The 26267-nt window shown below is 36.7% G+C and overlaps 1 protein-coding gene across 16 annotated transcripts in view; it reads right to left on the bottom strand.

The window, feature by feature from the left end:
• BBX (BBX high mobility group box domain containing) overlaps positions 1-26267 on the bottom strand; it is a 274025-nt gene that overhangs the window by 160013 nt on the left and 87745 nt on the right. The window lies entirely within an intron of this gene.

Genomic DNA, 26267 nt, shown 5'->3' with positions numbered 1-26267 from the left:
TGATGAGATATAGTTGGGTGATCACATACACAAACACACAAAGTTAAATATTAATTGCATAATATGTAATAAATGTCAAAATGGTAAGCAAAGAAATTTTTTAAAGTTAGAATATTCCAGGTGATCTCTACACAGGAGATGAATAAAACTGGAGCCTGTAGAACCAACGGCAATTGGGAATACAGACAGACAGGATGGAGGAGAGTGTTAAAGGCCTAGGATGAGCAAAGTTTCAATATTAAAGCAAGCATGACTTGCTGGAAGGGATAGGAGGCATATGCAGCAGATCTGGTTGAAGTACAGGGTTCACATGAGAAAGTAGGACATGAAATGTGGGCAAATGAGAAAGCAATGTGATTTGCTCTTTTTTCTCTCCATAGTTTCCTAAATAGCAGACTCATGTTAGCAGCATGGTGGTATACTAAGCATACTGGCCTTAGGTTTACTATCCTGCAATTGTGGGCCAATTCCTAAGCCTCTCTGAGCCTCTATTCCTCATCAGCAAAATTGGGATAACAATCCCTACATCTCTAATGGTTGCCTTCAGAATTATCAGAAGATATTATAAATTCACAGCATTTGGTATACAATAGGTGCTCAATAAATGTCAGTAATCTCATTAGAGATAAAACTAAGGGGTAGAAAAGCATTTAATAAAGTTACATTGTGAACACACTTAAGTTTGCCTTGACTATTCTCAGCATTTGGATGCTGAATGAATTGCTACTTCTCAAGTGTTATTTCACCATAGATTTTATTTTAATTTAGATGGCTTTCATATATATTTAATTCTGACAGTCTCACTTTTAACCCTACCAATTTCAATGTACATTAGCTGATTTAATAATACAAATATCTTATTATAATGAGCACTTGCCTTAAGATTTTTGCTGCAAGGACCATGGTAGAACCATGAATGTCTGCAGTTTCCATAAGTGGAGATGTAAAATGAGTAGGCATTAGTCCAGTCAGATGCCTCTTTTAAACATGAATTGTATCAACGAGACCTTCTCAGGTATGGGATATCACATATTTAAGGCAAAAAGAGTTTCACTTCCAGGAAGGGTATAAAAACATGTTTGCCAGCAGCTACATCAGGAATAATGACAGGGAAGCTCCAGGATCTTTGGGAAGATTCATAAGCTCTATCAAGCCACTGAGAACTAAGCTGGAAAATAAACAGTGAAGATAATCCCAGCCCCATAGGATACCCCTCAGAGATTGGGTTAGCTGAAGAAAACCTTGACTCACACTCTTTAGGCACCAGTCGGCACCTTCAGGAAGGGGTTCTGCAAATGAAACCCACTGGAGAAACTTTAAGACCACCTTGTCTGTTGAGGCAAGGAAGTGTTCCCTTGGCTGCTTTCACGTCAGCAATAATTTGGCAACAATTTGCAATATATAAAAAAATCACATTCTTAATAAAAAAATTTAGTCCAAAGTCATTTGATAAAAAGGGAAGTCATTAATTATCAGTTTACGTAATTTTAAATGGAAAATATTCAGTTCCAAGAAGCAAAGGACACTGATCTCTTATTTTCCCTTCTTAATATATTAAATAATGTCATTTAACAGCATATTTGGATCAAAAATTATAATATATGCCTTTGCTTTTTTGAGACAGGGTCTTGCTCTGTCGCCCAGGCTGGAGTGCAGTGGTGCAATCTCGGCTCACTGCAACCTCTGCCTGCTGGGCTCAGGTGATCTTCTCACCTCAGCCTCCTGAGTAGCTGGGACTATAAGCACACGCCACCACACCTGGCTAATTTGTCTGTGTGTGTGTGTGTGTGTGTGTGTGTGAATTTTTATTTTTTATTTTTTTCGTAGAGGAGTGGTTTCTCCACATTACCCACGCTGGCATCTTGAACTCCTGAGCTCAAACAGTCCTCTCACCTCGGCCTCCCAAAATGTGGAATTACAGGCATTAGCCACTGTGCCTGGTCATACGTTACTTTTAAAAAACAAAAAACTGTACTGTCCAGAAAAAGTACCTGTTTCAAGTGTGTCTAATGTATTTGCAGCAAATCGCTGAAAGATTTGTTCCAGATATATTAATTGCAAGGATATTCCTGATAATGAAGACACAAAGGAGTCTGCTCCAAAGTGACCAATGGCAACTGTCAATATGCTCCTTTAAAGTAACTTATTACAAAGCAGTTATCCTTGAGACAAAGAATATCACATGGCAATTAGTTGTTTTAAATCAGAAAACTAGGCTGGGTTCCATGATTCACACCCATAATTCTAACACTTTGGGGGCCAAGGCAGGAGGATTACCTGAACCATGGAGTTCAAAACCAGCCTGGGCAACACACTGAGAAGACCCTGCCTGTACAAAATATTTTAAAAATTGCTGGGCATAGTGATGTACGCCTATAGTCCCAGCTACTTGGGAGGCTGACGTGGGAGGACTGCTTGAGACCAGGAGTTCAAGACCAGCCTAGGCAACACAGTGAGACCCGCCTGTACAAATTATTTCTTTTAATTAGTTTTGCTTGGTAGTTTGCGTCTATAGTTAGTACCAGTTACTTGGAAAGCCGAGGTGGGAGGATGGCTTAAGCCTGGCAGTTCAAGGCTGCAGGGAGCCATGATTGCACCACTGCCTTCCACTTGGGTAACAGAGTAAGATCCTGTCTCAATGCCTTGAGAAAGAAAGAAAAGGAAGGAAAGAAAGGAAAGGAAAGAAGAAAGTAAAGGGAAGGAGGAAAGAAGGGAGGGAAGGAAGGAATCCAAGAAATTTTCCTTAGAGTCCATCAGGGAAGTCCAATCACATTTCCATAGCTGAAGCCAAGCAGGACCCAGAAAGTTTAAGTGACTACACAAAAGACCATCAGCTGGTTTATGACAGAGCTGTGACAACATCCCAGGTCTTCACATTGCTTTTCTCATGACTTCACACTGCTGCCCTTGTAGGAGTTGATGTTTTTCCCTATCGCACATCCTGTGAAATCACAGGATGACAGAATGTTGGAGGCAGATAAGAGTCTGAAGCCACTCAGTTCAACCCATCAACCACACAGCCAAGACAGAGGCAGAGGTAGCCCAGAACCCAAGGCTATTGCCATGGTCAGTACACTTGCCCTGTATCACACTGCCCTTCTGGAATATGATCAATCCGTTTGATCTGCAGTTTGTCATCCACAGACTAGCAGGAGGCTCCAGACCAGATTACAATGCATCCCTACTCTTCCTGTGTTCCTCTACAGAAGCGTTCAGCTGGAAAAGTATCATAAAACCAGGGCCTAAGTTTTTACTGTCAATGTTCAGTCAGAATCAGAAAATGTTTCTGGGCTCTAAAACACTTTCTCCTTTCCAGTCTGAAGGCAAAGAAAGATGCCTTCTACAGCCTGTTAGCTGTAGAAGTGAGCATGTAAAATATTTCCTTGTGTTTCTAAATATTCCTATAAATACCTTAGAATAAAAAGTTAATGTCAGTGTAGACGGTGTAGAGGAATTCTCTGTAGTTTCCACACAATTTTGTTGTGAACCTAAAACTTCTAAAAAAAAAAAAAAAAGTCTACTATTTTTTAAAAAGTTAATGTCAGTTTGTTACATTCTAACTACATTAAAATTATATACTGACTGAAGAATAAATAGCAAGCCAATGCCAGTTGAGAATATATGAAGAGTAACTCTCCTTTAAATGCTCACCGCATTAGAAACGCCTAGTACAAATTAAAATTATGTTCTCCATTAAAACTAAGCACATTCTCTACAGTAACAACCTCTGTATAATATAAATGCTCTACCAATAATTAATCCTCAATAAATGCCCTCTGCATTAGATCTACTGCTCCCATAGCAGTCAATATTTAAAGAAATACAAAACATTTAGTTTAGATTAAGCCAATTCAAAATAGCAAAGGAAATATTCTCCAACTATTTCCATTGGTAGACATAGGGTTATCCTTTGTCACTAATTCCAGTGTAGTAACCCACAGAAATCAGTGCTATACAACTCCGGGGGCCACCAATTATAAGTACTACAAAGCAAATGGCAAAAGGCTTATCCCGAAGCAGCCTAAGAGATACCTCTAATAGCCATGGTTTTTAATACTGCTAATAAGTATTTTGAAATTTTAACTTCTTATATAATTAACAAAATCAGATTTTGTCACCTTTCAAGTTAAAAAGGAGTCTCATATAGAAACTTTATTTAAATAGCAGAATAATCAGCTACATAAGTGTATTTTCCATATTGGCTTTTCTTAAGCAGCAAATTATAGACATGTATGTTTTTGCCTGTTCATCATACAGTCCCCCCACCCCCATTCCCTGGTAAAAGCACTTAGATTTTTAGGAAAATACTCCATGTACCTTGAATGTATATATATTTTGGGAAAATAGTCCATGGCTCCTTGAGTGGAACTGACCTAATTCTACCTGAGTTTCAGGTATAGAACTATCACCCAGGCTTGGCCACTCAGCTTATTCCATGTTCGTGAACACTGCAGCTGGGTGATGAATGGGTATGAAACCTGAATCATGGCAAAGTATGCAAAATAAATAATACAAAGTTTATGCTATATTATTCCCAGTGCCCAAAGGGAAACGAGACAGAGAGTAGAGCAATTAGCAGTTTTGTTGAAATAAAAGTACTGGCTGGGCGCGGTGGCTCACGCCTGTAATCCCAGCACTTTGGGAGGCCGAGGCAGGAGGATCACGACGTCAGGAGTCCGAGACCATCGTGGCCAACACGGTGAAACGCCGTCTCTACTAAAAATACAAAAATGAGCCGGGCATAGTGGCGGGTGCCTGTTAATCCCAGCTACTCCGGAGGCTGAGGCAGGAGAATCGCTTGAACCCAGGAGGCGGAGCTTGGAGTAAGCCAACGCGGTGCCACCGCACTCCAGCCTGGGGAACAGGGTGAGAATCCACCTCAAAAAACAAAACAAAAAAAAGATGAAAATACTGAACCACATATATACTTCCTGAAAAGAAAGGAAAGAGAATACTGATTTGTTTTACTCTATTTCAAATCTTAACCTCAATAACTTTATTCAAAATTTTTGGCACATGATGATATTCAATAAGTCAAGATGTTTAGATTTTACATTTTCCCTACACATACCAGTTTCTCCTTCAATTGTATTTCCTATAAAGATAAGTTTCCGGTTTCAACACAAATACTAAAAACTGACAAATGTTAATTTGACTTTTAAAACTAATTCTACAGTATTTTCAATATCTTGAAATTTGTTTACGTATGGCAGTATACTTAAGTGGACAGTGACACATAATTCATTTTCCATTCAAGGTTATGGCCTGATATTTTTTCTTAGATTTAGCAGAAAAACTAAAACAAAACAAAAACATGGACTCATTTGGAATACGGTGTTTCACTTCAGTGACAGTTATCATACACGCCTCCAGAAAAACATAACCAATTTCTGAGGAGTTAAAGGAAAATATATCAATACCCAAACTATTCTGAATACAATTTTCAAATAAAATGTTCCTAGCTTGAAAAGGCACAGTGTTTGAGTTACTCTTATAGACGGTAATAGTTATAAGGAACCCAAGAGTTGGGTATCGTATAATATATATGATAATTATTTTCTTCACTAGATCCCTCATATCAGCTTACTTGACCCAGGTCTCTTTCATAAAAGTTGAATTTAATGTATATGATATGGTCACATATAAACATCACATAACCAAAAACATAAACTTCAAACTACTGAGCTCTACCACTACTCAGATTCCAGACAAAGAGAGTACTTGCTACAACTTAAAAGCAACAACAAAAGTATTTGTTTATTCTCTGGAGGTAAGGTGGATAGAAAGAAAGGCATCATTAAATATAAATTCAGACCTAAGATATATTTCCAAATGTTAGCTATATCAACAAGGCTTTTACGGGTTTCCGGAAATGCCAAAGCCTGCTTTGATAACAAGGGTAAAAGCAAACTTCAATTATTCTAGTGTCAGGGTGAACAGTAACAGGAATAGTAACACACTTTGGATTCCAATTCTGAATCATCGTTTATAGCCTTCAATGAATCTCATGAGCATCAAGCTTCATATAATAAATTTTGGGGGATCTTCAAGAGATTATCTACGATATAGACTTGAATAGGTTTGAAATTTAAAGTTATTTGTTTACAGTAAAATCTACAACACAGTTCAACACTGTTGCTAGAAAATACTTAATTTTAATTAACTAATTAGGTCCCGCTTTGTCTCCATACTCCAGTCCTCCCTCCAAAGCTATTTTAATATGCTTACTGAATATTTTGTATGGTACTAATTCTACATAGAGCTGAGAATGGTACATCAGAAAACAGAGGTAGAGGAGAGGACAGATGCTGTTAAGAGGGAAACTCTAGGTTTCTCTTTTGAAGTTCTAGCATGAGAACTCAAATAATGCATACTAACAGACATCAGTCTAAGCTAAAAATCCAACGGTGGAGTAATAAGACGAGGTAGCATGTAAGCATACCCACAGACATAAGTAAGCATTGTCATCTGTATCTGTTTATATTACTGAAAGGTATCACCTATACTCTGAACTTAGTAGCATCAAGTACAATGAATAGAAGTTCAAAAGTAGAGAACAGAGAGGGGATGCCTACCTTAACTGAAAAGCACGTAAAGTGACAAACTGTAATATGAGTCAACACTGTGAAGTCACTGGCTAGCAAGAAGAGATGAAAGCCCACTCTATCTGGTGCTATCTGTCTATATCCGGTAAGAACATAAAGACTATTGAAAGATTATGGAGAGGGGCTAAGAAATCCTGTTGGGGGCACAATGGTTGAAGGAAATGAAAATGTTACTCTGGAAAAGAAGAAGTGCTCTTTTCACATCCTTTTATGGTCTTAAGGAAGAGACATCACACATAATTTTGTATGGTGGTTTCATAGTTTAAAACTGAAATCAATAAGCAGATGTTTCTAGCAGGCAGTTTTGGGGGTTCCGTATGAGGAAATTCTTTCTAACCATCAGATCTGTCTAAAAATGAAGTGAGTTCCTCTTGGATGTTTGTGCAGGGCACTGAGGCCTTAGAGTCTGAGATTCTAACATTTCAAGATTCTCTAGCTTTCAAAAAACAAAACAAATGAGAGCTGGAAACCACGATGCCCGAAATCAATCACGTCCGCAGTCGTGATGCCCGGAGATGACAGCTCTATCCCTTTGATCTGCACCAAATATGCTAGTGCAGTAATACATTTTTAAAAGTTCAGATTATATGCATTTTAAATCATGATTAATATCAGTATTAATATCAAACTCTTTAAGGAACTAAGAATTGATCATATGCCAGTTTCTAATTTAAAGATAGTATAGAACTTTTCATAAAATCAAAAAATTTAATAATAACGTAATTCAATTATTATATATTTAGCTTATGCTCATTTTATTGCACTAAATTGAAACTGTTGACATGAAATTCAAAATAAATAGCATCATTATCTGTTTTCATAGGACTGTTTTTTGAAATCCAAAGTACTTAGAAACATTCAAATCTATTAAAAATTATTATAGTAACTTATAAAGTTTTTCCCCCATGTTATGTATTAAGAAAACAGAGCTGAAAATAGCTACAGTTATACTCATTAACTGTACAAATATGAAAAAAAAATCCACAGTACAAATTATCAGATAGGTAAATCATTCAACTACAAGGTTTCTCTATGCACATCAGTTTTGTTTTACTTTTGGTTGTCATTGTTTTTTATCAGTATTTTATGAACATCCCAAAAGAACAGGCTACTAATTGTAAAAGAGCAAAAGGATTTGTTGGAATCGTTTAATAAGGGATTTTATCTTCTAATTTGTATCTTACAGACTTAGATTCACATTTTTATTTCATTATCTTATAAAATTTGCTTTTCAGCATATTTTTAGCTGACCTTGCAGGGTAGAGAATGTACCCCAGAATTGAAGATCATGAGGTTAATATCTTTGTAGAATTAACATGCCTTATAATTGACTTCCTAAGGGATTTTACCATTTTTCCCCTGCAGGGGACGTTCCCTTTCAGTTAAAATTCCACTGTACAGACAACCACTTTGATCACAGGTGACCTCTTTTATTAATCACTTATTTTCATTGTGTGAACCCTTCTCTGAAGGTTATTCCAAACATCTGACATAAATAAAATTCCCACAACCCTAAATTTAAAAATCATATTTCCTTTATAAAAATTAACTTCAAATAGATTACAAGTAGACGACACACCCAGACACTTTCAAAAACTGAAAGTACTAATAAACATGTAAAAGTATTTCTAAGGCCAGGCGTGGTAGCTCATGCCTATAATCCCAGCACTTTGGGAGGCCAAGGCGGGCAGATTACCTGAGATCAAGAGTTTGAGACCAGCCTAGCCAACATGGTGAAACCTCGTCTCTACTAAAAATACAACAACGACAACACAAAAAAATTAGCTGGGTGTAGTGATGCACGCCTGTAGTCCCAGCTACTCGGTGAGGCTGAGGCAGGAGAATCACTTGAACCTAGGAGGTGGAGGTTGCAGTGAGCCAAGGTCGTGCCACTGCACTCAAGCCTGGGTGGCAGAGGGAGTCCATCTCAAAAAATAATAATAATAAAATTAAAAGCATTTCTAAGATTGCACCAGAGGTTCCCACTAGGATCTGAAATTGAAACCTGTGGGCCAGCTCTTGATTGCCAGTGCTAAAGAAAGGCAACTGAATTAAGAATTCTGAAAACCATTTTCAAATCACTTTGAAATACCTTCTTCTCCCATAAATACATTTTCTTAAAATGATATATGCAAAAATAATTTAAGTTTTCAAATATAACAAATTTAATGTAACTACTATTTATGTTTCTTATGGTTAAAAGTAAAATCAATTTTACATTTCTTAGATGACACAAGGCAGAAAAATATCAACTGCAGAGAAGTTAAAGAGTCTTCCGTAGCTAAGGAAAATTGACCTGGAATTGAAATGTCATCAGGTTGCCATAAATAATCTACAAATAGCAAAAAGAATGCATGCACTGGTAATATATTTCTAGGTAAAAGACCCCCACACAAATGACGATGACTTTAAAAACAAAATAGAACCCTGAAACCTGTCTGAAGTTAATTAGATTTTTATTTTTAGGTTTCTTTTTAAAAAACAAACAAACAAACAAAAAAACTAATTCTAAGCAGGAGAATGGTTTTTAACCCAAATATGCCAGAATAAAACTTACACTATGTATCAAACACAAAAATGTTTGGTTAAAGTCCTCTAGATGACCTACACTGGGAGACTTACTTGACACTTTGAATTTTATTCTAACACTTCACTTTCTTCCACCACACATATCTCTTATGGTGATTTTCTTCTTCCTTGTTTTAATCTAAACATCTTCACTATTTTTTATCCAAGTGCCTGCCTAGGCGCTTTATGAGGTACGCTTGATTAGGCTATAGTCAGATGTGCCTAGGATGAGCCTAAAAATGAGCCCAAAAGCTTAGAGGGCTGGGCAGAGTAACAAGGTGGTAATTTCCCTATTGTGATGGAAAAGACGGCCGGAGCAGTGGCTCACACCTGTAATCCCAGCACTTTGGGAGGCTGAGGCGGGCAGATCATGAGGTCAGGAGATCAAGACCATCCTGGTTAACACAGTGAAATCCCGTCTGTACTAAAAATACAAAAAATTAGCCGGGCGTGGTGGCAGGCGCCTGTAGTCCCAGCTACTCGGGAGGCTGAGGCAGGAGAATGGAGTGAACCTGGGAGGTGGAGCTTGCAGTGAGCCAAGGTCGCGCCACTGCACTCCAGCCTGGGCGACAGAGCAAGACTCCGTCCAAAAAAAAAAAAAAAAAAAGACGAGTGTCCAGGTGATTAGGATGAGCAGCAAGCTAAACAGTTCATTCTAGTCAGGCAGAGATCCAGTTTGGGATCTCTTTGACATGGGGTGTTATAACGAATGAATCAGAAAAAGTTTGAGCAGACTGGAAGATTTGTGAGTCATCTAAACACACACCATTAAACCTATGATGAAGAGATGTCACCCAGGGACCTCCCCAAAGGAGAATAGGGAAATCAGTGGCCCATGGGCTGAAATCTCAGGGAACCTTCACAGCCTGGCTTTTGACAGTTCCTTTTTCATTGTGAGAAGAGTTAGGAAAGAAACATAAACAGATCACCACTCTTGCCCATAACTGACACTGTTGAGTATTTCTAGGAGTTGGTCTAAACTCATTCGCTGGGCAAGCTAATCCTCAAGTACCCGTTCCCGACAGCACATGCCTGTCTACTACATACATATTCTTCCACAACTTTTCCATATAATTCCACACATTTCAAAAGATATCTATACTCAAACAAAGCATGTTTTACTCGCTGAATTACGTTCCCTTGGCCAGATCACATCCTATTTTCTGTTAGAATTGGTTTAAAGATGAAAGATAAGCTCATTGCTTTGGCAGGCAACAGAAATGGCAAACTCACTGGGTCGGGGCAAATTCTATCTGAAAACTGAACGCCATTTTCCCCACTTCCACCCCAGAAATGTAAGTAGTTCAGTCCAAAATAGTTTAGGCAATGATAGCAACCAAAATAATACCAGAGTTCCCCACCCGCATCATGCAAAGGAGTGGGGAGGAGAAGGGAGAACATATTCAAATATAAAGAGTCCTTGTATTTACTCTGAGACATTTAACTCCTCAGAATTTATACGGACCTCAGAAAGTTTCCACAATGCCTCTTCTTTCTGAATCTATCATTCGCAAGCTGGACTACAAAACACAATCACAGGAGACACTTTAAAATATGCAGATACCCACACACTCCCTCCCCTAAACCAATTAAATCAGAATAATCCTGAACATTGGTCTCAGGCATCTAGAGCCCTAAAAGCTCCCCAAGTGATTCTAAGGCGCAGTCAGGCTTGAGATCCACTATGGATATAGAAGGGGTGAAGTTATAACAATTAAGTGTTAAAAACTGACAGTATTTGTGACTGATGAGCTCAGAGGATTAAAGTGGAGGGTTTAAAATGGTCACTGAATCAGACCAGTTAGGCTTATTCTCTTTTATGGCAAGACTGTACCTCTACAGACAGGCATCTCACCAGTTTATGTCACACATTTGAATGGATCTGTGTATTAAAAAAAAAAAAAATGGTGTTGGAGGAAAGTCTCAATATACGCAATGTGAAACTGTCCTTACATTCACAAAGCAGTAAGGAAGAGATGTGGTTTGTTCATCGTGCCCCTTCCTATGTTCACCATCACATTTGATAAACATATTTTGCAACTCAGCTGACTAATATTAAGAATGCATTCCGTGGCTACAAGAGAAAGTCAAAATTTCTCTTGTGACCACTAGGCTCCAACCAGAAGTATGCCATGATTATTATTAAATAGATGGAACACATTTGGCAATAAATGATGTGTTTGTAGAAAAAAAAAAAACAAAACATTTCCCATGGCCAAATGTTAATGACATTGGTTATCATCTTTAACATACCAATGAGCAGGGGAGATGAGGGGGACTATATCCTCTATGAGGCTGCCCAATTATTTCACAGTAGCTTCAAACATCATTTCACAATGGTGCTCAACATCATGTGCATAATGGGTACTAATTTAGAGATAGCTTTCTCTCATAATTCATCGGTATATTTTCCCTATATTAGTAGTTGGTCCTTCTATGTAGAAATAAGTGGGGATTTATATATCCATGGACCCTGGATAGGTTTCAAGTGAAATCATAAGGAAGTTGTTTGTTTTTTATATTATTTTGTTTTGATTCCTCCTCATTAGCAATTAATTTGCATCTTACCTTCCTTTTGTGAAGAGGAGGTTCTAAGGAACAAAGCTACTGAACAACCTGAGAATTTAGCTACTCAAATCACCCAAAATGCACATCCTCAGCTCTGCAAGCTGAGTACAGAGAGATCCAAATCTTATCGGGTGGGGAAAAAAGATCTTAACTACCTTAGAAATTGCAGGCTTCCCAGAGCTCAGCTCAAACATTTAAAAAGTAAATACTTCACAATTACAAAGAAATCAAAACACTTCTTTCAAGTGGAAAAAGATCAAGGAAATAAAAAAATGCTGTTTGTGATAAACATGATATAGTTTACTATCTAGAATTGTTTTAGACAAAAAGATCCTTCTCTCGGGTACTAATACATGGAGTTTCTAATCTCTCACCCCTGTAAGTTCCCATTTTATTTTAATAAAGAAAAACAAGCTGTGAAGGCCAATTTTCAGAGCAAGACAGTGTAAACTGCACATCTTGATCAAAGAAATACTATTTTTAAGTATTAAAAACCCCTAAAAATCAGTGATAACCAACTATTTGATGACACATCTATTTTGTTTGGTTCCCTTTCACAATGTGACCTAATGTTCTGTGAATTTTAATAGTATGTCACTGAGGTAACTGGAGAGTTTGTTAAATTAAATGGAAATAATAATCTCAATGAATCCTAAAAAAGGTTTCCTCACGTAAAAATGGTACATATAAAAAAGATATGAGAAAAAATTATTTAATCTATTTCAACTTCTTTCTTTACTGAGAGGTTTCAAATGATTAGTTTTATATTTTGACACCTGAGCTGAGAGATATTTTATTTTAAAAATTGGGTAATATTTTTTTTTCATTTCAATAAAAAAAGAAGCAAACTCCTGTTAAATATACTTTACTTGCACATGCACACAATTTTCGTTTATAATCAGTTGCTTTTTAATTCAATATCTTTACTTATTAGCAATTTTACTACAAAATATAGAATCCTTTATATCTTTCTATACTTTAAAATTGTATAGAATTTCTATCTTTAAATTGGTACAGTAAGCATTTACATCTTTGGTATAATTTTTTAAAATATGGAGCCCTCCAGTGGCCAAATATAAATACCATGATAAATCAAGATATTCTACTGATTGCCATGGGTACCACCTCCTTATGAACTCGTTTTAATCCTATGTTTAAAGAAGATAATTGCTTCAGTTAATTTCATTCATAAATAACCAGATGTAATCAGACTCTAGATATTATAAAATGATGGACATTTTCCAGTGTTATAGTTCCCTTATTATTCATTGCTATACTGAGAAAAAAACTCATTGAAAACATAATCAGTATCAAAATGGCATTCTAAGAAAAAAGGAAGCAACTTTTTCAGATACTGAAGAAAAATTCATTCAGAGAAAAACATTAAATAAGAAAGTTCATGCTTTTGGTGGGCGCAGTGGCTCACACCTGTAATTCCAGCACTTTGGAAGGCCGAGGCGGGCGGATCACGAGGTTAGGAGGCCGAGAGCATCCTGGTTAATACAATGAAACCCGTCTCTACTAAAAATACAAAAAATTAGCCAGGCGTGGCGGCAGGCGCCTGTAGTCCCAGCTACTCAGGAGGCTGAGTCAGAATGGCATGAACCTGGGAGGCGGAGCTTGCAGTGAGCCTAGATCGCGCCACTGCACTCCAGCCTGGGCGACAGAGCAAGGAAAAAAAAAAAAAGAAACTTCATGCTTTCTTTCTTACGACACATAAAAATAACTATTTTACATTCTTGTTACATATTATTTTTAAATAATCAGTGCCCTCTATAAAGAAACCATACCTATATATCACTATCAATAGTGAGATATGGTCAATTTAGAAAAGAAAAAAAAAATTGAACCTAAACTTAGAGAAAGTAAAAGATATTCAATCATAAAAAAATGCATGTATAACACTTGAAATGCATTATTCTTCTTCAATGATTACGTGCTAGGTGGTAATCAAATTAAAGAGTTCACTGTGGGTCAAAATTGTGGCTTCCAGCATTTATCAATATTCCTGCCTCAAAACTTAATTGCTATTTCCACTTGATACCTAAATAACAACCAATCAAGCTTCTAAACAAACTAACAATTACAATAATGATCTCAAGATTTAATCTCTTTGGCCAGAGATCAGTGTTCATCTCTTCTTCATAGACACACATAAGCCTCTGCATTTGGGAAACAGTCAGAAATTGATTTCTTCTGCCCAGTACCATCAACAGGAAACACACTAAATCAAACAGGTGTTTCAATGAGCACCTACTAGGTTCTAGAAGCCTTCACTGGAATAATCTCATTTAATTGCTACAGTAATCTGGTAAGATAAGGTGGTAGCTAGTAAACCCCATCAGTGATTTTCACTTCCTGGTAGTACTTCCTTCCACAATGAATAGGGCTGACCCATGTAAGCAGTAAAATACTGAAGAAATGATATTTAGAATTCTGAGGCTAGATCATTCAAGACATTGTGGCTTCTATCTCAGTCTCTCTTCTACTACTTGCTCTGGGAAATACCAGCTGCAATGTCATGAGAACATTTAGAAGTACTATGGAAGGCCAGGTGTGGTGGCTCACACCTTTAATCCCAGCACTGAGAGGCCAAGATGGGCAGATCACTTGAAGTCAGGAGTTGGAGACCAGCCTGGCAAACATGATGAAACCTCATCTCTACTAAAAATACAAAAATAAGCCGGCCATGGTGGCGGGTGCCTGTAATCCCAGTTACTGGGTAGGCTGAGGCAGGAGAATCACTTGAACCCAGGAGGTGGAGGTTGCAGTGAGCTGAGAACATACTATTGCACTATAGCCTGGGCAACAGGGCAAGACTCCATCTCAAACAAAGAAACAAACGAAAGTCCTATGGAAAGGTCCTCATGGTGAGGAACCTCATAAGCCCTCCTGCAAGCCAGGCACAACCTTGCCAGGCATGTGAGTGAACCACCTTGAAGTGATCCTCCCAGTCCCAGTCAAGGCTTCCCATGAATAGAGCCTAAGCTACCACCTTGACTGTACTTCATGAGATATCCTGAGCCAGAATCACACAGCTAAGTGACTCCTAAATTCCTGACCCACAGAAACTGTGAGATAATGAATGTTCATTGTTTTAAGTTTCACATAATTTGTTACACTTCAATAGATAACTAATACAGATTGATACTACAACTGTTTTCATTTTACAGAAAAGCCCAGGAAGGTATCAGATATGCTAGGAAGAGGAATATCTTTTTGTTGAACTATTCTTTCTCTTTTTTGTCACTAATTATTTGGTCATTTCACCAAAACATTTAACCTATAATATCCCAGATTTTCCAATCGCCCATATAGAACATGTTTCTTCTAGCTTTGCTTGTTAAATAGATTAATGTTCCTAAACTTTTTTAAAAACTTTAAAATTGTTGACAGAAAATGTATTATTGATTGTATAATTTGGAGCCTATTTTACCAATGGTCATGTCTCAGCTTGTGTGCCAAGCATGTAATATGTCCAGAACTTATTTGTAAGTAAGTGAAAATCCCCTTTTTTCATAACCTGTCTTTGTAACTCCAGAAGTAAGGTCTATACATTATATGTATGAAAACATCACTATGTGCCCCATGAAAAGATACGATTATTATTTGTCCATTTAAAAAATTTCACATGTAACAAACCTGCACACATACCCCTTGAATCTAAAATAAATGTTAAAATTACATATAAAATAAAAACAAAGAGAAATAAAAGACAACAATTCTAGAGCTACAGGGGACCTAGATGAAGACACCTATATGGTGAAGTTTTTATATACAGACTGTAAGCATTTATGGCCAAAAGGCCAAAACAAATTTAAGAATTTTAACAAAAAGAAAGAAACTACAAAACAAAACCAGAGTTTCTGGACATGCAAAAAAATAACTGATGTTAAAAACTCAATGGATGAATCGAAAATTAGATTATACAGGCCAGGCATGGTGGCTCCCATCTGTAATCACAGCACTTTGGGAGGCCAAGGCAGGTGATCACTTGAGGTCAGGAGTTCGAGACTAGTCTGGCCAACATGGCAAAACTCCGTCTCTACTATTAATAAAAATACAAAAATTAGCTGGGTGTGATGGTGCATGCCTGTAAAATGCCAGCTACTCAGGTAGCTGAGGCAAGAGAATCACTACTGCGTGTGTGGTGGAGGTTGCAGTGAGCTGAGACTGTGCCACTGCACTCCAGGCTGGGAGACAGAGCGAGACTCTGTCTCAAAAAATAATAATTGAATTAGATTATACACAGCTGAGGAGAAAATTAGTGAACTAGAAGCAAATTGGAATAAAACAATCAAAATGAATCGTGTAGAGATAAAAGTATAGAAATTACAGAATAGAGGGTAAGAGATACAGGGGATACAGTAAGGTCTAACTCTTAAGTCTCAGAAAGAGAACAAGAAGCAAATGAGGCAGAAAGAAGAAATTCCAAAGTTGTCCAGCAATTCTCTTTGAAATTATTTAAAATCAGCTAGCTTTAGCAGTACCTTCTCCAACAATCAATGCTAGAAGAAAATAAAATAATAGAATTATCAGTCATGGCCCAAGAATTTTATAACCAGCCTAATTACCATTTGCCTAAATTCAGGAGCAAACTATGAATGTTATTCTCCTATGTAAACTACTTTTTAGTTTTTCTTTTTTTGATATGGAGTCTCGCTCTGTTGCTCAGGCTGGAGTGCAATGGCACGATCTCGGCTCACTGCAACCTCCGCCTCCCGGGTTCAAGTGATTCTTGTGTCTCAGCCTCTCAAGTAGTTGGGATTACAGGCACCCATTGTGCCCAGCTAATTTTTGTATTTTTAGTAGAGATGGTGTTTCACCATGTTGACCAGGCTAGTCTCAAACTCCTGACCCTAGGTGATCCACCTGCCTCAGCCTCCCAAAGTGCTGGGATTACAGGTCTAAGCCACTGTGCCCAACCAACTATTTTTAATTAAAAGAAATGAGTCCTGTATTTTATAATAATTCTATTAATATGTTATACATTTTTAGTGATAAAAATTGTTCTATTTTTATTATGCCCTGCTGAATTTTTAAAAAACTTTTCAAATACTGTATATTTTTTGCTTTTAAGCTTGTAAATATGATGTTTATTAGCCTATAGAATCCAAAGCAAAAAGGATTCTAAAAAAATAAAAAAATAAAAATTTTTAAACACACACACAAAAAACAAGGCTAATGAGCTTACAGCAAAGACAGTGTGATATAATTTATCTAAATGCCTTGTTTTATGTAATGGATAAAAAGCACTTACTATATGCCAGAGGTATTCTAAATGCTTTACATTAACCACTTAGTTCTCATTAACAACCCCTTAGGTAGGCTCTATTATGCCCATTTTACAGAGGTACACAGGTAAGGAAGGGTTGAGAAGCTTTTTCAAAGTTACACTGATAGCAGAGACATGATTGAACCCTGGCAGCCTGGCTTCTGAGCAGACTCAACCATGAGCCTAGATTGATGCTCATCATCTGTAATCTCTTTCATAAAGTGCGATGGGTATTCAGAAGATAAGGTGCTTTGGAATTTTGCTACATGTGAGCTTTAAAGGCCAATTTTAACACTTGTTAAATACTACACAGTATTACTACACAGTATTACTACTCTACATCTGCTTTTCTCGTCCGTAAAATAGAGGGTAAAATAGGTTACATTTTTATATTTATGAATACTAAGTGAAAACATGAATTTAAAATCACCCTGTACAGTATCCAACCCATAATCAGTATTTCTTTATGTTTTATCTTTTTCCCAAAGGCAGGTTTATATTAAAACCAATGAAACTTTTACATTTCAGGGGCCTTCACTTTCATAACCCCTTCTAAGTAGTATACTTAATTTCATATTCATAACTTTCTATTCCTTTTCTTAAAGAGGGTCTCCAAATTAACCTGGATCTACTCCTGCCCTTCCTGTTAACGATTTCCATACTAAAGCAACCCCACTGGATCCCAGGTTCTGAGCAAGGAGTAAGCACACTCACTTCATCTGTCCCACAAAAAGCAGCTATAAAACCTGGACGAGATGCATGTGGCAGCTAAAAGTAGACGGGAATAGAGGAAGAAAAACAAAATTTGAAGTACCATTTTCTCTGTTCTCTCATGTGCTGGGCCTCAAATATTTCTGTGGAGGTAGGAAGAAGGCACAAAAAACCGGGGCCCACAGAAACGGAGCAAAAATTCTGAAAGTGGGAAACCTTTATCCCTGACTGATGGAATACTGGTCCCAGGAGGGTAAGGCTAACCCCTGTTTTTATCTTCTTTATCAACCCACTGCTTGTCCCCAGGTAGGGGCACAATCATGGAAACTGCACAGCAGATCACAGTAATTAAAGACCCCAGCTTCCTAGCCAGAGAACCAAAAACACAGCACTGCATCGATGGCAGAGAGGGAGGAGTTCAGGGCAGTGATTCCTTCAAGTTATTTATGAACTTTTCATCTCATCCCAAGCTACACAAGCATGGATCTGATCCTAAACAGCACAGACAGGCACTGAGTACTGAACTACTGAACAGAGCACTGCCAAATTCCCAAACTGGCCACTGGGTGGCAAATAAGTGGGACAAATTCAAATTAACACTGAAAAGACTTCGAAAACTGAACTGACATAGGAACCACAAGTCACAGATGGCTGGATCAAACTTGAATCCTGAAATTAAATGAGTCGACTGCCTACTGAAATGATAATCTCAATGTTTTCTACAGGATGTGTAAAAAAGACCCAGAGTATCATAACAATCAAAATGTCCAGAATAAAATTAAAAATCAGTCAACACGTGAATAAATTTAAAAATCTCAATTTGCACAGAAAAAACCACTCAGGCAATAGGTATCAACTCTAAAATGACACAGATGGTGAAATAGCCTGATAAAGACATTAAAGAGGCTTTGCAAAAATTCTCTAACAAGAAAAGGTAAATGCTCTTGAAAAGGATAGAAAGATAAAGGGCTTACAGGTGGGGTACAAAATGATATAGCTGCTCTGAAAAAATCTGGATATTTCTTGCATAAACATGCATGTAAAGGATAACCATGCAATTCCACTCCTAGGTATTAACCCTGGAGAAATCAAAAGTTATGCTAACATAAAAATGGGTACATGAATGTTTACACTATATTTATTCACAATTACTATAAAGTAGAAACAACCCAAGGGGTAAATAAACTGCTTATATATAGTTAGATATAATGAGCTACTGATAAGCACAAAAAGGAAATGAATTGTTGATATAAAGCAACAATGTGGATGAATCTCAAGCATTATGTTAAGTGAAATAAGCCAATCTCTAAAGGTTATATACCACATGACCCCATTTATATGGCATGCCCCTAAAAGACAAAACTACAGTAATGAAGAAGAGAACAGGGGTTGCCAGGGGTTAGGGTTGGGAGGAAAGTATGACTACAAATGAATAACATAAGAGAATTTTTTCAGGTGACGAAACTTTTCTAAATTTTAACAAAGAACTATAAATGAAACCTATACATGTTTTAAACTTCATAGAATGATACACACAAAAAGTCAATATTACTGCTGGTAATTGAAAAATTAAAGTTTTTTTAGGTCCCAAGTTTTAAAAAAGCAAACCTAGAAAAACAAATTACTGGTGTATCTATGAATAAGAGTATTTAAAGGGGATGGGCTGTATCAGTTCATTGATTGAAATATATTTGGCCCATTGCACTGAAGGCCAGTAAGATGAACCGAACTGCATCAGTGCTGAAAATGACTTACAAAGGTATAATCCTACCCAATATGCTTCCTGCTTTAACTGTATATACAAAACCAAGACCAAAATAGCACATGGAAAGAAAATCAAAGAACATTGTGTCACTGCCTGTCACCAGGCAGCAACTCAGGTCTTCAAACTGAACAATATCTAAATTACCTGAGATGAGAATCTGTTTTCGAGAGACCCATTCCAATGTTAATAATTCTACCTAGGGTTCTAAGCTATATTCTTTATAATGTAATCTATGCAGCATTTTTATTTTCTCTGCTGCATTAAAAAGCAGGTGAATAAATTCCACTACCAGCAAAATGAAACATGTGCATATCCATACAGTAGAATTTTAAGTACTGGACATTTTATATAAAACAATCATTAAGAAGACTGTGAAAAGTAGAAAAAAGGCAGAGCAGCTAGGGACTCTGGGGACCTAAGAAACAACACAGTGGTAAGTTTCCTGGATTTTCCTTTCACTTCGTATTATCTGCAACTTCGAACTGGAGAAGCTGGCAATCCAGAAATGCCAACAGGGCACAGACAAAAAAGCCAGCTCCCCTCAAAAGCCAGTTCTCTCTAGCCAAAGGAGCAGGAAAGGAGCAGCATAGCAAGACAGAAAACTTTTATAACTGCTCTACACAAGCCAATCATCACAGAAAAAAAAAAAAAAAAAAAACTGTGGCCCCTCACCAACCAATGCCGGCCATGGTTGAGGACTAAACCTAGACATCTACCCTGGCCAGGTTATAAAGATGAGCCACAACCCTAATACTGAGGGGCTGGTAGAGAAGCAAAAGTAGTGACCTCCGATTTTCTTTCCCTAACACACACACACACACACCACACACACACACATACTCTACAGAAATTAATCATGTGGTGACACAGAATTTTCAACTCCCTATGCTATGTCTCTCTCCTCTCCCTGTTTGCGTGGCATCAGGACGGGCCTAGTGAAGTAGCAGGATTTTGACTACTGCCCAGTAGTAATGAGGCCACCTCCCCCTGTCCCACCTCTACATCCATAGTATCAGTAAAGACCATGTATAAAACAGTAATGAGTCATTCCTATCCCTTCCAGTTAGGGTGATATCAGCAGAAGCCTACTGGCGAAAGGTAGACTGTGCCCCTGCCCAACAGGAATGAAAAACTCCTTTTTCCCCTCAGGTATCAATGGAGGACAGGTGGAACTTGGACTTCTCATCTTGTAATAATAAGATAGTGCCATCCTCTTCTTGCTGCTAAAGCAGTGTCAGAAAGCACCACTAAAACAAGAGGTTTAAGTAAAATCCATAGTCTCACAACATAATACTCAGAATATCTAGGGTTCAATGGAAAGTCGCTTCTCATACCAAAGCCAAGAACATCAACTTGAATGAAGAAATACAATCAACAGACAACAAAACAAAGATGAAAGTGTTGTTAGATTGTCTGACAAAGATTTTATAGCAGCCATCATAAAAATGCTTTAATAAGTAACTGTGCCTGAAACAAATGAAAACATAAAATGTCTCACCAAAGAAACGGAAGATATATTAGTAGAACCAAATGGAAATTTTGGAACTAAAAGCCTCAATAACCAAAACAAAAAATTTAATGAATGGGCTCAACAGTAGAATGGAGGGGACAGAGGGAAAAAGATCAGTAAAGGAGAAAATAAAACAAAATAAATTACCCAGTCTGAGCCAAAGAAAGAAAATATATTGAAAAAAATAAACAGAGCCTCAGGGACCTATGAAACAGTAACAAAAGAACTAAAATCCATGTTACTGTAATCCAGAAAGGAGAAAAGAAAGAGAGCAGGGCTGAAAAAGTACTCAAATAATGGCTGAAAACTTCCTAATTGTGGCAAAGAAACATATATAACAAGACACAACATAGTCAAACTTCTGGAAATTAATCATCTCCCTCCTTCTCAAATCTTGAAAACAATAAGAGAAAAAAGACACCTTACTTATATGGGAATAACATTCAAATGACATATTCGTCATTAGAAACCACAGAGGTCAGAAGGAATGACACATTCTGCAATGCTAAAAGAAAAGGACTGTCGATCCAGGATCCTATACTCAGGGAAAATACCCTTCAGCAGTGGAAAGGTAATAAAGACACTCTCCAGTGAAGAAAAACATGGAGATTTTTCGCCAAAAGACCACCCTAAAAGAGCAGGTAAAAACATTCAACAAACAGAAAAGAAAAAACAAAAGAACCTGATATTCATCAGAAAGGACAAAAAAAATGGTAAACAAAAATATGGGTAAACACAATAGTTTTCTTTCTCTTGAATTTTACAGTTATGTTTGATGATTGAACAAATTAGAATACTGTCTGTTGTGGATCTAAATGTGTTAAAGAAAGATTTTAAGATGATTATATTACAAATGGAGAAAGTAAAGAGACATAAAGGGGTTATGGGGTTATGCACTAATTAAAAGTCAGATTGGCAGTGGTTAAAAAACATGATCTAACTATATGCTATCTACAAGAAACTCACTTCAAATATAATGACACAGGTAGGTTGAAAGTAAAAGAAGAAAAATGGTATATCATGCAAATATCAATCAAAATAAAGTAGGAGTGCTATATTAATCTGAAAAAGTAGACTTCAGAGCAAAAAACAATGATCACAGACAGACAGAAACACTATATCATGATAAAAGTGGCATATCGTCAAGAAAATATACCAATCCTAAATGTGTATGCATAGATGGAACTACAAAATATATAAAGCAAAAACTAATAGAACTGAAAGGAGAAACAGACAAATCCACAATTACAGTAAGAAACACTGACACCTTTCTCTCAGCAACTGATAGAACAATTAGAAAATCAGAAAGGTTATATAAGAACTCAACATCATCAACCTATAAGATCTAACGAACATTTATATGACATCTGACCCAGCAGCAGAAAACACATTCTTTTTCAGGTGCCCAGGAAACACAAACCAAGACAGACTACATGTTGTGCTATAAAACATATTCTTCAACAAATTTTAAAAGAACTGAAGTCATACAGAGTGGCTCCCCTGGTCACAAAGGCATAAAATTAGAAACTATTAATAGTAACAAAAAGAAAACAGGAAAATACCCCAACACGCGGAAACTAAACAACATACTTACAGATAATCCATGGGTCAAAAGTTTTAAGGGGGAGAAAATAACACTGAAACAAACAAACATGAAAATACAGCATATCAACATTAGTAGAACAGGAAACGCAATGCTCAAACGGGAACCTGTAGCACTAAATACTTTTTTTGAAACAGGACATCATGTATATCAATAATTTAAATTCCCACCTCAGGTACCTGAAAAAAAGTCAAAATAAACATAAGCAGAAATTAAGAAAAGAATCAACAGCAGAAATCAGTAAAATTGAAAACAGAAAAACAATTTTGGTATTACTTTCAAACCAAAACCAGACAAAGATGGTGCCAAAAAAGAAGACACACACTAATATTCCTCATGAATGCAGATACAAAAATCCCTAACAAAACATATGCAAAAGAAATTCAGAAATATCTAAAAGAAACTGTACAACATAAACAGGGATTTATTTCAGGAATACAAGAATGAGTCCATATTCAAAAATCAAGGAATGTACTCTACCATATTAACAGGATAAAGAAGAAAAATCATATAATCATATTGATGTATAGAAATATTAGATATAATTTAACACCAATTCATGATAAAAAGAAAACTTAAATGAAGTTAGGAATCAAAGGAAACTTTAACTTGGAAAAAGAGCATATAAAAATAATCTACAGCTAACATTATAAGAGAAAAATACTGAATATATTTTTCCTAAAATCAGGAACAAGAAGGGCCAGTCTCATTACTCTCATTCACATAGTGCCAGAAGTGCAAGCCAGTGCAATAAGTCAAGGAAAATAAAAGGCATACAGACCTGAAAGAAGAAACAAAACTGTCCCTATTTACAGATGACAGTAATCTATATAGAAAATCCCAAGGAATCTACAAAAACTTCTTCTAAAATGAGTGACTTTAGCAAAGTCAAAAGATAACAGTTAAATATTGTATTTAATCAATTGTACTTTAATATATGAGCAATGAACATGTGGACATCAAAATTAAAATATTTTATCATGTAGACACTAAAATGAAGATTATAATAGCTAAAATAAAAAATAGTTAAATGTGAATCCAACAAAACATGTCCAGGATATATATGCTATAAACTGTAAAATGCTGATGGAAAAAAAAATCAAGGAAGATCGAAATAAATGAAGAGACATACAGTGTTCATGAATTAGAAAGCTAAACATAGTGAAGACAGCAATTCTCTCCAAATTGATTATAAAGATTTGACACATCCTATAATCTTGTAGACACAGCAACATAGACGAGATTCTAAATTCTACATGGAAATGCAAAGGAACTAGACTAGCTAAAACAATTTGAAAAAAAAAAATGAATAAAGTGTGAGGAGTCAGTCTACTGATTTCAATACTTAAATAGCTATGGTAATCAAGAATGTGTAGTATCGATGGACAATCAGACACATAGACTAAGAACAGCATAGAGAACCCAGAAAGAAACTCACCAAATATGCCTGTCTTCTTTTTAACCCAGGTGCAAGAGAATTCAATGAAGGAAGGATAGCCTTTTCACACAAACTGTGCTACGGCGAGTGGACTTACATAGGCACAAAAAGAACTTTAACCTGAGACCAACTCATACAAAAATTAACTTGAAATGGGTCATGGACTTAAATGTAAGATGCAAAACTACAAAATTTTAAGAAAAATAAATGCAAGAAAATCTTAGAATCTAGAGCTAGTTAAATTTGAGTTTTGGACTTGACACCAGAAGCATGATCCATAAAAGGTAAAATTAGTAATTTGGACTTCGAAATTTGAAACTTTTGCTTTTCCAAATACCCTAAGAAGATGATGAAAAGACCAGCTACAGATGAGGAAGATACACGCAACCCACATATATAACAAGGTGCTAATATCAATAATATATAAAGAACACTCAAAATTCAACAGTAAGAAAAATTCCAGTTAGAAAAGGGAGAAAATACATGAACAATTTACCAAAAGAGATAAAGATGGCAAATAAACATGAAAAGATGTTCAATATTATTAGCCATCACAAAAATGCAAATTCAAACCACAGTGAGATCGCCATATACCTACTGAAACAGCTTAAGTTGTTTAAACACACACACACACACACACAATGACAGCACCAAATGCTATTGAGGATACAGAGAAACTGGATCATTCATATATTGCTGGTGGGAATGAAAACACAGCCATTCTGGAAAACCATTTGGAAGTTTCTTTTAAAACAAAAACAAAAACAAAAACTGAATATGCACCTATCATAAAAATCTGGGTAAAGGGCACGTGGGATCTCTCTGTATTCCAGACTGAGTAACCTTTTTCTAAAATGTCCAAAATGCTTTAGATCAGAAGTGTTTCAGATTTTGAATATTTTCATTTTAGAATATTTACATTATACAATTTGAGCATACCGAATTCAAAAATCCAGAATCTGAAATGCTCCAGTGAGCATTTCTTTTGAGAATCATGTTGGCACTAAAAAACTTTTGAATCTCAGAGCATTTTGGACTTCAAATTTTCAGATCTGGGATGCTCAACCTGTATTTCTGATAATGACATGTGAATCCATATCTCAAAATAAAAAGTTTAGTTAAAAAATTTTTTTAAACAATAACAACAACAACAACAACAACAAAACAAAGGTTAGTAGCATGTGCTTCTCCTACTGTTCTCATTCCGCGAGTGGGGCCTGTCTCCTCTGAAGGGCCTCAGGCCAGGGTTACCAAGTAGAGCTTTTACTAGCTCTACATTCCTCCTAATCTGGTCTTATTCATTCTGAAGGCTTCAATTAACATATGGCAATGATTGCCAAATTTGTATTTTAAGCCCGTACCACTCTTCTGAAGTCCACGCATATTTTACTTCTAAATGAATATCTCAATCTAGGCATCTCAGAGACATTTCAAGCTCAACCACTGAAACATAGTATTTTCCCCTACAGCTCCCAAATCTGCTTCCCTTGGATCTTTCTGTTTCAGTAGTTGTCACTTGCTATGGTCTGAATGTGTTCCTTCAAAATTGCCAGGTTGATAATTGATAATTGCCTAGCCCCCAAGGTTATGGTTTTTGGAGTTGAACCTTTGAGGTGGTGATTAGATCATGATGGTAGAGTACTCATGAATGGGATTAGGGCCCTTAAAAAAGAGGTCCCAGAGAGCGGCCTTGCTCTTTCTACAATATAAGGACTCATCAAAAAAATTCCATCTATGAACCAGGAAATGAGCCCTCACCAGACACCTTATATGCCTGGATCCTGGACTTCTGAGCCTCCGGAAGTATGAGAAATTAATTTCTGTTGTTTATAAGTTACCCAGTGTATGGTATTTTGTTCTAACAGCCTGAACGGACTTAAGACGTCAGTATACAATCCAATGCACCCAGATGCTCAAGCTGTTGTCTGGTTTACTCGTTCTTACTCTCATATATACTAGATTATAAAACACCATTAACTCAAGTTCTTAAATACATGATCAATGAGTCCACTTCTTCCCATCCTCAACACAGCTAGCTCGTTGAAACACCAATATATCAGTCTCCTAGTTGATTTCTGTAGCTCTACTTGTCCCCTCCTCGAAAGCATTCCCACTATAGCAAAGAGACTGATCTTTACAAAATGCAAATCCAAACACCTCACTCCTTAGCTTAAAACTTTTCACTGCTACTACTGTGCTTATGGTAATCCTTATCAAAGCACAC

Source organism: Chlorocebus sabaeus, chromosome 22 (assembly GCF_047675955.1).
Source record: "Chlorocebus sabaeus isolate Y175 chromosome 22, mChlSab1.0.hap1, whole genome shotgun sequence".
Taxonomy (NCBI): Eukaryota; Metazoa; Chordata; class Mammalia; order Primates; family Cercopithecidae; genus Chlorocebus; species Chlorocebus sabaeus.
The sequence above is the reverse complement of the archived record's forward strand: the minus strand, read 5'-3'. Positions and strand labels throughout refer to the sequence as shown.